A 17,661-nucleotide genomic window follows, 5' to 3' on the forward strand; every position below is an offset into this window, starting at 1 on the left:
TGATTTAGATTACATATCAAATGTATGTATGCTAGAATCAAAAACTAAATACACACCATACATATTAAAAGAGAGACAACCTGGTGAACAATCTGCTGTTCGACATTTGGGCTTCTTACAGACCTTCAGTTACAAAAATCAGTGTGTCAGAATAACTAAAAGGAGATGAAATAGAACAGAAGAACCAAAAGATTAACTTGTTCACATAAGTCAATCTTAATTATTAGACACCCAAAAAAACTTGTACAGATAGCATGAAAATAAACTAAGACAATTCTCTAGACTTCTGCTCTAGTAGGAAGACAGCTACATGAAGCCTATAAAACATTAGTTCTACTGGAAAGTGTCAACATTGGCAGCACTCTTAATGATAAATGTAGGTATAAGAATACCAGACAATAATGTCACATCTTATTTAAATGGGGCCTATGTTACCAAGAGCAGACAGATAAATAAAGGAGAAGAAATTTTCAACATAAACCTTTTCTTGAAATGTAAAATTAGAGGAACAGGAAGTATTATGCAAGAGCTTATATCCTACAACATAACCAAATAAACCAAGCTAGAGCTGTTTCAAGAAAGTAGTCTGGCCCTTATAAAGATATACTGATGTTCTTCATATTGGCCTCTGCTGTAATGGCCTTAGCAATATGGGTTATATCCTTCCAAGGATATAACAGCTGGTCAGCTTCCAAAGCTTCAGGCCACCTTACACGCACCCAAAAGAACTGAGCTGACTAACAGAAACGTTTTGGCACAAACCCTTCAGACATTTATTGCTGCCAAAGGGTATGCTTCTCTGAGGCTTTTGGATTGCTGTAATTCCAATACAGACTGCATTTCTGTGAACTGCTGGAAAGCCGATAGATTTGCTGTGAGCTGCAGAGTTGGAATCTATTTCAAACTGATAAGTACACTTTTTGCAACTTAATTTGCACTGTGCTGTATTTATACACTTGCCTATTATTTATAGTGGTGCTGTATTGTTTCTGTCTCTTGTTGTCTCCACTGTGTTTCTCCCACCCACCCATCCTGTTCTTGTCTTGGTGTTAATCTTGGTGGCTTTGAAACTGCCCACCCCTCTTGTAAGTTTGTATTTGGATACTCCTTCTGGGCCTATCTCATTTGCTCACTCAACTGAGTGCAGTGAGATCATATTCTGATTTCTGGCACTCCTACTGTGTACAAAGATAGCATTTGAGAAGGACAACCCCTGTAGCCTCTTACTCCTGCTGTGTTCCTTCCCTAAAAAAAAAAAAATATATATATATATATATATATATATATATATATATATATATATATATTCAGCTGCTCTTACTGTAACTGTCTTAGTTGCTGTTCTACATGCTATCTGTTCAGTTGTTCTTACTCTGCACTTATTACTGCTTGTTAGTAGCCTTCTAATTTAATGCCTTCTGCACTTGTTTTTAGTCATTTGTTAATTTAATTGCATTTAATTAAACTGTATTTGCCGTAATATTGATACACGTGTGCTAGCCTGCATTGCATTTGAATTGTATTTACTGCTGTTTTAGATGCTTTTCTGTCTAAAAAAAAAATCCTAGCTTTTTTTCCTGCCTTTCCTGTAACTTGTCTAGTCCAGACACACCCCCAAGCCTTTCTGTGTTGGAGGAAAGCCTTCTAGCTTATCAGTGGGAATGGTAAGTACTAGGTAGCCTATCTACCACAGGAGGAGAGATTTCCGGCCCAGAAATTATAGTTTATTGGCTGTTTGGGAAGCTCTTCCATCTCTTTCAACCTTCTGATTCAAAAGCCTGTGTTTGTGCTTGTTTCCTGCCTTTCCTGTTACTAGTCTAGTCCAGGTACAGATTTGCTGTATCCAGGACTCTTTGTAAGCTTCTGAGCCCCCCAAGCCTTTCCGTGTTGGAGGGAAGCCTTCTAGCTTATCAGTGGGAGTGGTAAGCATCAGGTAGCCTATCTACCGTGGGAAGAGTGGGTTTTGGCCCATAAATTGTAGTTTATTGGCAATTTAGGCAGTTTTCCATCTCTTTCAACTTGCTGGCTTAAAAGCCTGCATTTGCACTTGTTCCCCACCTTTCCTGTAACTAATCTAGTCCTGGTACAAATTTGCTGTATCCATGACTCTTTGTAAGCTTCTGAGCCCCACAAGCCTTTCTGTGTTGGAGGGAAGCCTTCTAGCTTATCAGTGGGAGTGGTAAGAATTAGGTAGCCTATCTACCACAAAAGGAGTGGTTCCTGGCCCAGAAATTGTAGCTACTGGCCGTTTGGGCAGTTTTTTCCCATCTCTTTCAACTTTCTGGTTTAAAAGCCGCAAGTGCACTTGTTTCCCACCTTTCCTGTTACTAGCCTAGGTCAGATACAGAGTTGCTGTATCCAGGACTGTTGGTAAGCTTCTGAGCTCCGCAAGCCTTTCTGTGTTGGAGGAAAGCCTTATAGCTTATCAGTGGGAGTGGTAAGCACTAGGTAGCCTATCTACCACAAGAGGAGTGGTTCTGGCCTAGAAATTGTAGTTTATTGGCCATTTGTGCAGTTTTTTCCATCTCTCCAACTTTCTGGTTTTAAAGCCCATGTTTGCGCTTGATCCCCACCTTTCCCATAACTAGTCTAGTCCAGCTACAGACTTGCTGTATCCAGGACTTTTTGTAAGCTTCTGAGCCCCCCAAACCTTTGAGTTGGAGTGCAGCCTTCTAGCTTATCAGTGGGAGTGGCAAGTACTACGCAGCCTGTCTACCACAAGAGGAGTGGTTCTTGGCCCAGGAATTGTAGTTTATTGATCATTCGGGAAGTTGTCCATCTCTCTCAAATTTCTGGTTTAAAAGACCACATCAGCGCTTGTTTCCCATCTTTCCTGTAACTAACCTACTGGAAAAGCACTAAAAAGCCTTAAACTGATACAAGCCTTCTAGCTTAAAAGAGGGACTTTGGAGTGATTGAGTATCAGTTGTCTGTATTTTCTTGCTGTACTTAACTGTTTTCTGCCTAAAGGCTGATTTTCCAGCACTTACTGGATTTAAAAGCTTGTTTTTTTCACATATTGTACTTATTTGACTGCCTGCACTTTTAAAAAGTTGTTTTTTGTTTAAATAAATTGTGATAGCCTTTTCTGATTGCTTGTAGTCATTTAAAGCTGTTTTAAGTGTACTTTTTACTGTTTTTGCCTTATCTTTTCAAAAAAACAAAAATAAAAAAAAATCTTGTTTCCCTCCTTTCTAAGCTAGTATAGTCCAGTTTTCAGGCTAGTGCTGAATTCAGAGCTGTGTTACAAGTTTCTGAGCTGCTCATACCTTACTTGGATAGAGGGAATTTTCTCTGTTCACCTGTGAGAGAGGGGAACTTTGAGCAGCCATCTGTCCTTGGAGGAGTGGTTCCAGCCCAGACGTTAGTAGTTTAAAAACCGCATTTGCACGGTTTTGTACGCCGGGCAGCACCGGTTAGCTAGGGTTAAATTATTCCTGGCTCCACTAAGTCTCCTCTTCAGTTTTTCACTTGAAACTAGTCTAACTCTCAACCTAAACACTCAAAAAGCATCCTACAGTCCAGCACTTGCTCAGACCTAATAGCAAGCACTAATATACCCTGACACTTGACTGCCCAGCAGGGCAAGGCTCTTTAAAATCTGTGTTGGTTACATTTCTAGTAATCATTTTAAATCGAGTTGCTGGCTGCTGAGACTTGTCTGCATATATCAACTGGACATGCGCTGATTTAAGTATATTTTTCTCTGCACTTATTTAAGATTTGAGTCAGTAAATATTGTGTGTCTTTGATTCAGTAAATATTGTGTCTCTGTCTCTCTGCAGTTAAGTTGCCTGAAGTGTGAAAAAGTGCAGCCATCTGGGCTCACTGAAAGTTGTTAGACTGCTTTGAAATTCCTTTGTTAGTGTTAGTTAGCTTGGGGGTTTCTGCTAGCATTAAAATCTGTGTTGGTTACATTTCTAGTAATCATTTTAAATCGAGTTGCTGGCTGCTGAGACTTGTCTGCATATATCAACTGAACACAAGCTGATTTAAGTATATTTTTCTCTGCACTTATTTAAGATTTGAGTCAGTAAATATTGTGAGTCTTTGATTGAGTAAATATTGTGTCTATGTCTCTCTGCACTTAGTTCCCGACCCCCCTCCCTGTTTCCTGTTGTGGTGTTAATCTTGGTGGCTTTGGAATTGCCCGCCCCTGCTGTAAATCTCTTTTTGCACACTCCTCCTGGACCCATCTCATTTGCTCACTCAACTGAGAACAGTGAGATCATATTTTGATTTTGGATACTCCTACCAGTCCCATCTCCTCTGTGGCGTACAGAGAGAGCACTTGGGAAGGACATTCCCCTATAGTATCTTAATCTGCTCTGTTTCCTCCGTCTCAAAAAAAAAAATTGCACTTTATCTGCCTTTCTGTATTTGTGTTTCTTCCTACTTTATTACCTTATTTTGCTTTTGCCTCTTCTTAAAAGTACTCAATTGAATTTATTCTGCTGCCTTTATTACTGCTTGTTAGTAGCCTGATTAAATTGTAACTGTTATTCGAAGGCCCTTGATTTAAGCACTTGGGCTGCAAACCAGTTGTTTTACATTAAGAAGGTTTGTGGTCTGCACTGTTGTGGCAGGACAGGTAGCGTACATCCTTCTAAGTTGGGAACTGCTGATTGAAGGTTCAGTGTCTGTTATTCTAAAAGTGAATTAGTTCTGGGTTAAGCACTTGGGCTTCAGGCCAGTTATTTTACATTAAGAAGGTTTGTGGTCTGCACTCTTGTGGGAGGAGAGGCTAGATTCTGCCCTTCTGAGCTGGGAATTTCTGGTTAAATGCTTATTGCGCATGCTTACTTGAACTGTTTCTTTCTGAAATCGGTACACCTTGTTTGCTGTAGCATAGACTAGATTCAGGCCGGCTGGATCTAGCTTTGTTTGTATAACTTGTGCACTGATCCAGGCCGTCTTTTTTGTAGAAGGTTTCTCTGTACCCTAGTGGCAGGATTGTGCAGTTAGAACTTGTCTGACTGAAGACTGCTGGAAAAGGGCTCAGTTTTAAGCTTTTTAACTGGTTAATTGGGTAAAGTGTTGTTTTGATTGTATCTGCTCTATTTTCTGGAAAAAAATACATATACTTGTTTCTCGCCTTTCTGAACTAGTATAGTCCAGTTTTCAGGTTATTGTTGAATCCAGGGCTGTGTTACAAGTTTCTGTGCTGCCATACCTTACTTGGATAGAAGGAAGTTTCTCTGTTCAGCTATGAGAGTGGGGAGTTTTGAGCAGACTATCTGTCCCTGGAAGAGTGGTTTCAGCCCAGATGTTAGTAGTTTATTGGCCATTTTGGGCTAATTTTGATTGTATCTGCTCTATTTTCTGAAAAAAAAATACTTGTTTCCCGCCTTTCTGAACTAGTATAGTCCAGTTTGCAGGTTATTGCTGAATCCAGGGCTGTGTTACAAGTTTCTGTATTGTCCATACCTTACTTGGATAGAAGGAAGTTTCTCTGTTCACCTGTGAGAGAGGGGAGCTTTGAGCAGCCAATCTGTTCCTGGAGGAGTGGTTTCAGCCCAGAAGTTAGTAGTTTAGTGGCCATTTTGGGCTAATTTCTATATCTTTCACTTCCCTGCTATAAAAACCTCATTTGCACAGTTTTTACGCCTGTATTCCGCTCAGCAAATGCCTTCCAGGTGTTCTGCAGAGTCTACAGCAGCAGAGAGACAAAAGAATGACTTTGGAGTGATTAAGTTTCACTTTTCTGCTTTTCTTGCTGTCTTAACTAATTCCGCCTAAAACGCTAGTTTTTTTAGCGAATCTGTGATTTAAAAAGTTTGTTATTGCTGCACATTGTACTTATTTGCTGCCTGCACTTGAATTAAGTCATTTTTTTGTGTTTAAATAATCTGTTTAACTGTTGTAGGCTACACACTAAAGTGTGATAGCCTTTTCTGTGCATTTAAAGTGTTTTGATTGTATCTGCTCTATTTTCTGAAAAAAAAAATACTTGTTACCCACCTTTCTGATCTAGTATAGTCCAGTTTTCAGGTTATTGCTGAATCCAGGGCTGAGTTACAAGTTTCTGTGTTGCCCATATCTTACTTGGATAGAAGGAGGTTTCTCTGTTCACCTGTGAGAAAGGGGAGCTTTGAGCAGCCTATCTGTCCCTGGAGGAGTGGTTTCAGCACAGAAGTTAGTACTTTATCAGCCATTTTGGGCGAATTTCTATCTCTTTCACTTCCCTGCTATGTTGTGTCTTTTTGGCTTATCCCGGTTAGGGGTTGCCACAGCGGAACTCCGGTCTGCTAATGTTTGGTAATGGATTTTTACGTGCCGAGTTACCAGCCCTGACGCACAGCCTTCAATGAAGGCACGCCCATTCACACATGCCTCCACACAAAAGACGCTCTAGCTGAGAATCGAACGTGACAACGCTACCACAGCACCACTACTTCCCTGCTATAAAAACCGCATTTGTGCAGTTTTGTGCACCGGGCAGCACCATTTAGCTAGAGTTAAACTATTCTCGGCTCCACAAAGTCTACTCTTCAATTTTTTCCCTTGGAACTAGACAAACCTTCAACTTTAGCACTCAAACCATTCATTTTACAGTCAAGCACTTGCTTAAAACTCATAGCAAGCACTAATTAACCCTAGCACTAGACCCCCCTATACTGTCCAAAAGGGCAAGGCTCTCTATTCGTCCACACCAGCCAATCAGAAAAACAGCTTACTCTACCTATTCAGGCATGTCCAAAGGGAAGTTTCCGCTGTACTCTCCAGTCCAACTGGTGAATCTGGGCATTTTGAGGCAATGTTACAACTGCTTCATGTACACAGACAACCCTCTCCTCCTTCCACCAAACATTAATATATGTGAGAGATGCAATTATACAGCCAAACTGGAGGCAAATCTCTCTCAACCCAAGACTGGAACTGACAGTCAAGAGGAGAAGGGTAATACTTGCAACACACCACCAGTCTCACATAGACCTAATAAACCAACACCGGCTAATAACACACATGAATACATGAAAACATACTTGGAGGCTCTAAATAAAAATCTGCAAAAGCAATAGAGACCTCCAAAGCAGACATCCAAGCAACCTCCACACTCCATCACCAGCCATGAAACACATACTTCACATAATCAGTGTGCCACGCAATCACAGCCTTTAATGCAAAATAACATACCCAACACACTAGTAATAGGTGACTCTATAGTCAGGTATACTGATGTCTCACTAACTAGGCTGGACAAGGAGAAGGTTACAGTCAACTGCCTGTCAGGTGCCAGGATCCGCCACATAACACAAGCACTCAGATCACTCCAGAACAAGTACAAATACAACTCTGTCATTGTCCATGTTGGTGTAAATGACCTGAGACGTACCTCCCTGGACTACATGAAAAGAAACATGGAAGAGCTCTCTGATCATGTAGCCCAGGCCGGTATGACCCTGACCCTGAGTAGCATCCTGCCCTCACCAAGAATGATGCCACAGTATAAAGAAAAAATGATAAATTTCAACAACTGGATAAGTTTCTGGTGTCATTCAAAAGGGATCCAGTATCTGTCCACCTGGGATGACATGCTCGACAAGCCGCATTGCTTCGCAAGAGATGGCTTGCACCTGTCACCCTTACGCTTTCGAATACTGGCCAAGGCTCTTGCCACCCCCATAGTACCTTTTTTAGGCAAGGCTCAAAAGATAAACCCACCACCATAAATAGCACAAGTAACTAAAAACTGAGGGTAATGCTACTCAACGCCAGAAGTCTAAACTTCAAAATGCACACACTCGAGGCACTCCTCAGTATGGCGAACATCGACATCTGTGCAGTAACAGAAACCTGGTTTAAGGCTCCTGAGAGCACCCCAGCACTACTAGGCTATAACTCACACCATACCTTTCGGCCACAGAACCAGGACCGAAACACAAAAGGCGGGGGTGTATCCATATTCATCAAGGATACCCACACCTCCAGGTTAGTGGTGCAGCAGAATGCATCAGAGATCATCCATGTGCAACTAACAATGGGCAAAACTGCAATCCAAATTGTAGCTTGCTACAGATCTCCCACCATGGCCCAGGACCCCCATTCCGCATTTCTGGAGACACTGGGAAATATGAAGGTCCTACCAAACACCTTAATACTGGGTGATTTCAATTACCCAAGCATAAACTGGGAAAACTACTCAAGTACTAACTCCCTTGCCCAACACTTCCTAGAATTTATAAACTCGAATGCCATGGATCAGCTGGTCAACACCCCCACCAGATGGAATAACATTCTGGACCTGGTCATCACCAACATGGGTGACCAGTGTTCCACACCGGAGGGTCAACCCCTCGCTGGTTAGATCAGACCATAGACTAATCACTCTGGATATCCACATTCTGCCCCCACCCCCAATCAAGGAAACCACCATGAAAAACTTTTCAAAAGCAAACTTCACGTTACTTAAGACTGAGGTGCAAAGGTTCACAGCCCCCATGCTAAAGGACAATGGTGTCCAAGCTGCTGAAACTTTTACAAAGGCACTCTATGAGCATCTGCAGGAATACATGGATCGTGCTATCCCAAGTAAAACCAAGACTCACTCCTCCAAGAAAAGAAAACCAGTCTGGTGGACCCCTGCCATAAACAAGCTATACAACAGGAGGAGGAAACTAGTACAGAAAAGAGTAAATTCCCAAGAAGGAAAGACATCCCTGATATCAGCAAGAAACTATGATCCCTCATTAAATCATCCAAGGCTAGTTTCGAAAGAAAAATTGCCAATGACTCCAAAGATAACCACAAAGCGTTCTTTACCTATGTCAAGAACCTAAGTGGAAACTCTCAGATCTGCTCTGAGTTAGTGCAGAATGGCACAAAATACACTAAACCAACTGATATTGCAAACATTCTGGCAGACAGGTTTAGTGCAAACTTCACCCCCCTCTAACCCCCTAAAGGGCCCATACGCATACTAGAAGAATGTAGGGCCCTGTCAATCATGGATGCACAGGTTAAAACAGCCCTATCCAAAGCCAAAAACACAGCTTCAATGGGACCGGACGGGGTCCCAGGCTGTGTCTTACAAGAGCTCCAAAATGAACTTACCCCTCACCTAAACACACTGTTCAAACTCAGCCTCTCTACAGGCTACGTACCCATAGAGTGGTGCACAGCAACAGTTATCCTGCTCCACAAAGGTGGAGCCACAAAAGACCCTGTGAACTATTGCCCTATAAGCCTGACTAGCCTGGTCTGCAAGGCTATGGAACCCATCATCATGGAACTCATTAAGCGAGACATTGGGAACCTCCAAACCTTGGACCCTACCCAGTTTGGTTTTGTTAAGGGCAGACCATGCCTCCTAAACCTGGTGGACTTCTTTGAGATGGTTACCAAGGCATTAGACGAGGGAAAGAAGGTCCACACAGCCTACCCAGACCTCGCAAAGGCTTTCAACACCATTCCCCATTCTAGTATTATAGACAAGCTCACCAGCTTGAACATAAACCCCTACGTCATGAGATGGGTTGCCAACTGGCTCATGGATATAACCCACATGGTGAGAGTTGCAGGCTCTACGTCCGACTCTAAACCGGTTACAAGTGGCATCCCCCAGGGCTCAGTCCTAGGACCACTCCTGTTCGGTATATACTTCGGTACAGACAAGCATAGGAGAACTATGGCTGACCAAGTTTGCAGACGACTGCAAACTAGGGGCCATAATTGATTCTCCGGCTGATACAGACACCCTTCAGATGGGTCTCACTGAGATGGATACCTGGTGTCAAAATCATGGCCTCAAGCTAAATGCCAAAAAGTGCATAGTCATTGGAAAAAAACAAAATACCTGCGAACTCCCACATAGGTGGTAGTCCCTTAAATACAGAAAATGTAATAAGGGATCTGGGGACCCAAGTAGATAGTGATCTCTCCTTTGCTAATCATATTGCCAAGGTGGTTAGAAAATCCTTCTATGTGGCCTACCTAATCACAAAAGGGTTCGCATCTAGAACAAAAGAGGTTATTGTGCCTCTCTACTCATCACTCATTAGACCCATCATAGAATACAAAGCCCCATTTGGGATGTACCTTACAAGACACCTGCAACAGCTGGAAAGGCCACAAAAGTACCTCACCAAGAGGATTACTGGCCTCAGATGCCCTATGCAGCCCGACTCAAGAAACTCCAGCTGTACTCAGTTGCATACCGCTTACTCAGAGGTGATATCTGCCTGACATATACAAGGCCATGTCCAACCCAGAATTTATGGACATGCTCCACCTAAAAAAAACAAATCCCAGAGAGCCACACGCTCTAGAGATATAAACCTCACCACATTGATAAATAGGTCATGCTGGAGGGATAGATTCCTATCCCAGAGACTCCCCATGCTTTGAAACAGGATTCCAATATAAATCAGGCAGAGCCCCTCACTAACATTCTTCAAGAGAAACCTTGACGGGTGGATGGGAAACAGAAAATTTACCCCGGGGACACTGCACTGGCTCTGCTGGATAGTGGCACAGGGAACGGATGGCTCTGCTGGACAGAGGCACAGGGAACTAATCTAAGGGGGTGGCGAAAGCCAACACATTCTGGCTAGGCTTATAAATGCCCTTGGGCAGATAGCCTAGTACTTACCTATGAACCACCCCTCACCAACCGATTGACTAAGCAGCTCACCCTACTATTCAGGCATGACCAAAGGGCAACTTCAGGTGTACTCTCCAGTCCAGCTGGTGAATCTGGGTATCCTGAGGCAATGTTACAACTGCCTCATGTACACAGACAGCCCTCTCCTCTTACCACAAAACACTAACATATGCAAGAGATGCAATTATACAGCCAAACTGCAGGCTAAGGTCTCGCCACCCAAGACTGGAAGAGACAGTCATGAGGAGAAGGTTAACACTTGCACCACACCTCCAGCCTCACATAGACCTACTAAACCAGCATTGGCAAAAAATACACATAAATACACAAAATCATACTCGGAGTCTCTAAATAAAAACCTGCAAAAGCATCAGAGAGCTCCAAAGCAGACACCTACAAATTCTGCACCTCCCGTTGCAAACCAGACAACACAGAAAACACAAAATCAATGTGCTGCACAATCACAGCTCTTAAGGCAAAATAACATACCTAACACACTAGTAATAGGTGACTCAATAGTCAGGGCACACAGATGCCCCACTCACTAGGCTGGACAAGGAGAAGGTTACTGTTAGCTGCCTGTCGGGAGTCAGAATCCGCCACATAACACAAGCACTCAGGTCACTCTAGAACAAGTACAAATATGACTCTGTCATTGTTCATGTTGGTGTGAATTACCTGATATGTACCTCCCTGGACTACATGTAAAGAGACATGGAAGAGCTCTCTGATCATGTAGCCCAGGCGGGTAGGCCCCTGACCCTGAGTAGCATCCTGCCCTCACCAAGAATGATACCTCAGTAGAAAGAAAAAAATGACCAATTTCAACAACTGGCTAAGCTTCTAGTGTCATTCAAAGGGGATCCAGTGTCTGTCAACCTGGGATGACATGCTGGACAAGCCACATTGCTTCACAAGAGATGGCTTGCACCTGTCACCCCTTGGCTTTCAAATACTGGCCAAGGCTCTTGCTGCTCCCATAGTGCCTTTTTTATGCAAGGCTCAAAATTCAAAACCACCTCCGTAAACAGCACAAGTAAAAAAAATGAGGGTTATGCTACTCAACGTCAGGAGTTTAAAATCTCAAAATGCATGCGCTCGAAGCACTCCTAAGTATGGAGAACATCGACATCTGTGCAGTAACTGAAACCTGGTTCAAGGCTCCAGACAGCACTCCAGCACTACTGGGCTACAACGCATACCACACATTTTGGCCACAGAACACGGACCGAAACACAAAAGGAGGGGGTGTATCCATATTCATAAAGGATACCCACACCTCCAGGTTAGTGGCGCAGCATGATACCTCTGAGATCATCCATCTGCAACTAACATTGGGCAAATCTGCAATGCAAATTGTGGCCTGCTACAGATCACCCTCCATGACACAGGACCACCACTCCACCTTTCTGGAGGCACTGGAAAACATGAAGGTCCTACCGAACACCCTGATATTGGGCGATTTCAATTACCCTACCATTAACTGGGAAAACCACTCGAGTACAAACTCCCAGGCTCATTGCTTCCTGGAAATTATTAACTCAAATGCCCTGGATCGGCTGGTAAACTCCCATACCAGAGGCCACAACATACTGGACCTGGTCATCACCAATATGGGCACCAGGTGTTCCGTACCGGAGGACAACCCATCACTGGTTAGATCAGACCATAAACTAATCACCCTGGATGTCCACACCCCACCACCACCCCCAACCAAGGAAACCACAGTGAAAAACTTTTCTAAAGCAAACTTCACCTTACTTAAGGCAGAGGTGGTAAGCTTCACAGCCCAATGCTAAAGGATAACATTGCCCAAGATGCAGAATCCTTTACGACTGCACTCTATGAGCACCTACAAAGATGCATGCATCGTGCCATCCCTAGCAAAACCAAGACTCACTCTCCTAAGAGAAGGAAACCAGTCTGGTGGACCCCTGCCATAAACAGGTTATACAACAAAAGGAAGAAACTAGTTCAGAAAAAAAGCAAATCCCAAGAAGGAAGAAAATCCCTGATCAGTATCAGTAAGAAACTAAGGTCCCTCATAAAATCATCCAAGGCTAACTTTGAAAGAAAACTAGCCAAGGATTCGAAAGAAAACCACAAAGCCTTCTTTAGCTATGTCAAGAATCTAAGTGGCAACTCGCAGATATGCTCTGAGCTAGTGCAACATAGCACAAAATACACTGAACCTACTGATATTGCCAACATCCTGGCAGATAGATTCAGTGCAAACTTCATGTCCCTCTCTCCATCAGAAGGGCCCACAACAATACCGGAAAAGTGTAGTGTTCCAGAAATCACAGAAGCACAGGTGAAAACAGCCCTTTCAAAAGCCAAAAAAAACAGTATCAATAGGGCCAGATGGTGTCCCAGGCTGCGTCTTGCACAAACTACAGAATGAACGAACCCCTACCTAAACACGCTGTTCAACCTCAGCATCTCCACAGGCTACATGCCCATAGAATGGTTGCCAACTGGCTTACAGACAGAACTCACATGGTAAGAATAGCAGGCTCCAGGTCCGACTCTAAACCAGTCACAAGTGGTGTCCCTCAAGGCTCGGTTCTAGGACCCCTACTGTTCGGCATATATTTCTCAGATGTACAGGCAAACAAAGGAGGACTATGGCTAACCAAGTTCGTCAATGACTGCAAACTGGGAGCCATAATTGACTCTCCGGCTGACACGGACATCCTTCAAAAAGGCCTTACTGAGACAGACACCTGGTGTCAAAGTCATGGCCTCAAGCTAAATGCCAAAAAATGCATAGTCATCCCATTTGGGAAAAATAAAGACCCCTTAATACAGAAGAGGTAATAAGAGATCTGGGGACCCAGGTAGATAGTAATCTCTCCTTTGACAATCATATTGCCAAAGTAGTTAGGAAATCCTTCTATGTGGCCCATCTAATTACTAAGGGGTTTGCATCTAGAAATAAAGAGGTTATAGTGCCCCTCTACTTGTCACTCATCACACCCATCATAGAGTACAATGCCCCATTTGGGATGTACCTCACAAGACACTGGAACGACCACAAAAGCACCTCACCAAGAGGATTACTGGCTTCAAACATATGTCCTATGCAGCCCGACTGAAAAAACCCTGGCTGTACTCAGTGGCATATCACTTACTCAGATGTGATCTCTGCCTGACTTACAAAGCCATGTCCAACTCAGAATTGATGGACATGCTCCAATTAAAGAAATCCAAGTCACTGCGAGCCACGCACTTTAGTGAGCTAAACCTCACCACAACAATAAATAGAACATGCTGGAGGGATAGATTCCTGTCACAGATACTCCCCATGCTTTGGAACAAAATTCCTAACTACATTAGGCAGAGCACCTCACTAACACTCTTCAAGAGAAGCCACAACGAGTGGATGGGTAACAGAAAATACACCCCTGGGATCACTTCATTGGTTCTGCTTGACAGAGGCTCAGTTAATTAATCAATGGGGCGGGGAAAGCCGACACACTCTGGCTAGGCTTATAAATGCCCTCGGGCAGATAGCCTAGTACCTACCTATGAACCTAATATTCAGTTTGTGCAATTCTTAGGTGGGCAGATAAGTTCCCTTTGTGGGAAAATCTTCCATTTTCCTATTTCTGCTGATATTTTATTACTTTCCTCTTCAGGAAAGTTGTTTTAAAGTGTGTTTTAGATTGTTGTGTTTTAATGGATTTTCTAGAGACTATAACATACTTTTAAACCGAGTGCTCATTGTTTCTGTTAGTTTAAAAATAGTGCTACCTAACTGATAAAATATTTTCTCTGAAGAAATTATGTTTATTTTAGCATTGGGGCTGCCATAGCGTTTGAAAGTGCTTTTTACTGTGTTTTTTTTCTGTCAAAAAAGTAACTTTTTTGGAATGGTAGTTTTACAGGCATTGTTGTTTGTTTTCCCAGAGACAGAAGCACCATTTTCAGCTTGACCATAAAACAGACTGTCACTCCCATGGTTGGTCCTTTTTACAACAACAACAAGAAAAAATTAATCAAACAGCCTTTGCCACCACATCAGGCTAGCAATTTGCCTCAGCCACAGGTGGGTGACTCTGCTGTGACCATAAGTTGTACCTCAGAGCACTCATCTTTTACCCCAGATCCTTCTGGAGTAGCACTTGTATCCACTATGGACCAGGGATTAGCCACATCCTGTGCGGCTGTTGGGTCCACTCAGTGGGCAAGGGAGAGACACTCTTGTCACCCCTGAGAGAGGGAACAAGGAAGGCTTTGCTGTTTAGTCAGAATGCTATCCCAATCCCTTTTATGCCTAAAATGGTATCAGAGTTTACTTTAAGTTAAACTATAAATCTCCCTGTTTCTTTCATGAACTTAAAAATGAGGGAGGAAGGATACTCCATACCTTAGATGTCCACAGCCAACTTAGGTACTATCTTGACAAAACTAAATCTTTCAGATCATCAAATCAATTGTACATTTCTTGTGAATGAAAAAAACTAGAGCCAACTGGTGTCAAACAGACTATTTCCAAATGGTTGTCTATGACTATTACATTTTGTTATACTCACCATTGCAAATCTATTCCAGGCAGGGTCAACACCTACTCTACAAGAACTTGGCTTCCTCTATAGTTTTTTGGAAAGGGTTGGATTCAAAAAGTATTCTAGAAGCTGCTACTTGGTCCTCTGTACTTACTTTTACAAAGCACTACTAGCTGTATTCCTTCTCTAGGTCTCAATCATGCTTTGCAAGGGCCATTCTCCAGTGGCCGCTGGATCATTCTTCTGCCACTTCCTTAATATAGTTAGCTATGGACATCTCCCCATGTAGCTAAGCCTACTGCAGCAGTGATCAATATAAAACACATAGTACAGCGGTATAAGTTGAACTTATCATAATTGTAGATGTTTGAATGATCACTGCTGCAGTAGTCATGCCCTTTTTCCTCTTCCCTTGTTTTTTGGTGTGTTTTATACATCAGGATATGTACATTTATTTGTTGTTATTTCTAGCTATGTCCTTTCAGGGCTCTGCCTCCCTCTCTTTGCTGGCAGGAAAGATCTGAAGGGCTTTGCATCCATACTTGTCTTTTAGTCAGCTCAGCTTGAGATGCTTGACAGCTTGGATGTGCGGAAGGTGCCAAAGCAGAAGTGATCATTCGAGTATCTACCGTTATGGTAATTCACCTTACACAGCTGTACTTTTAAGTGTAATCATCCAAGGTTTATTTTTAACTAGAAAAACTAAGAAATGAATGCACTGAAGAGAGTTCAAGTTTTCATCAGAATTTTCTCATCTTGCATTAGTAACATAGTTTCTGTTCTTTTTGGAAAACCATATTATTAATTCTTAGGACACATACATAAATTACTATCACTAAACACTGCCTTGAGGGACAAAAATCATAATGCAATATAAAAATCCTAATTGCCTTAGAAGTCCATCAGGCTAAACACTATGGAGTCCAAACTGAACTTCCCCAAAAGTACACCCGATTCTGGCTTAGTTTTTATATTTCTCAAACTTAAAATAGGTTATTATCTAAAATGTTATCATTAACTATTTTCACAAAACTAAATGAGAACTGTAGTTGCTTTACTCTGCTGTTACTAAAGAAACAACAGCTTTAGCTGACCAAACCTCTCAATATGAATCAACAGTGTAAGGCTGTCAACTTGATTCACAAAGAAAATTTAATTTGAAAAAAACATATATCTTGGTTTAGACCACTGAAGATAATAAGACGTGAAAAAGACATAAAATCATATTACTCACTTGTAAATATTCCAAAGACATGACGTTTTAACTGGCTTTCAGGTATTAATATACAAGACAGTATCTACAAAAAGGAAAGAAATAATTAGGCAAGACAATGGTGGCAAAATGAAGGTTAGTACTGAATAAACTAAATTTACTGTGAGCATGTGTAGATAATGTTATGTTCAAAATGGCTTTCTCTAGACAAGCAAAAAATACAAGTATGCTACACAACTATGTTCACAGCTTCCCAGACAATATTTAGTGGTGTCTTAAACAAGAACATATCAGTTGCTATGTAGCTGGATGTTTATTTCATTGATAACTGCACATCTTAAAATGTGTTTATTTATTACAACCAAGCTACTAAAAGATCTGTTAACTAAGCTAATCGCTAACTAACAGATATGCTTTATAAATGACTGGCAAATTTGTAGTTTATGCACGACGGAAGTTTCCTACATTGTTATTTCTTCACATTGGTGAACATATATATTTGTTTCATTCAGGTTCTTGCAACATATTCTGGAATGTCACGACTTCCAGATGTCACTCCTATCCAGCAGTTTAATAACTGCGTTCCTAGATTTGTTTCCCTCAGTCTACACTTGCCTACTGTTTGCATCTAGACAAGTCATTTATCCAGACAGGTATCATTGGTAACACCTTGAAAATATGTATTACTGATTAATGAGTTTACTGGAAAAACTAATAAATAAAGTAATATAAAGCAATCTCAAGGTGTATTGATATTATTTCTCTCAGCTCTACTATCGCAAGACACAGTAATAATAATTCACTATGGTTCAGATGGAATACAGAGATTTTATAGATGTGTGTGATAAAATATGTTCTGTACAATCTTTACACAAAAACCTTAACAGAACTTAAGTGAGAACTCTCTAGACATAAAAAGAATTAGGATAAATCCAGCACAGTATAACACATTTGTCTTTGTGGACAGTTTAATGCTCAGAATCATTTCATACCAAATCATAAAGGCACACACAACTGAGTTATAAAATATCATAGCAGGAATATAGAATCTCAGTATGATTAGACATAAATGGAAACAGGAGCATTTTATTACAGTGCAAGAAACATATACAAGTCAAGCCAGTGTTTTCCACTATGGTAGGAGCCATCTGTCAAGAAAATACATGGACAGCAACATAACATCTGTTAGTCACCTTGAAAATGTGCATCACTCCTCTGTAGATATGAATTTTCTTATTGTGGGTATACTTTTTGAATCTGTACAAATAACATTTCACGGGCATACAATATATCTTTTATTAAATATGATGGTTTGTAGTTGGCAAACTTCTCTG

General features: G+C 41.8%; 1 protein-coding gene across 1 annotated transcript in view; it reads right to left on the reverse strand.

The window, feature by feature from the left end:
* Positions 1 to 17,661, reverse strand: part of SNTG1 (syntrophin gamma 1) — a 4,111,241-nt gene that overhangs the window by 3,006,364 nt on the left and 1,087,216 nt on the right. The window contains exon 4 of the mRNA XM_044065493.1: positions 16,349 to 16,412. The gene's annotated coding sequence lies outside the window, so the exon portion shown is untranslated. The remainder of the gene's footprint in view (positions 1 to 16,348; positions 16,413 to 17,661) is intronic.

Source organism: Protopterus annectens, chromosome 3.part0 (genome assembly GCF_019279795.1).
Source record: "Protopterus annectens isolate FY-2018-M chromosome 3.part0, PAN1.0, whole genome shotgun sequence".
NCBI lineage: Eukaryota > Metazoa > Chordata > Ceratodontiformes > Protopteridae > Protopterus > Protopterus annectens.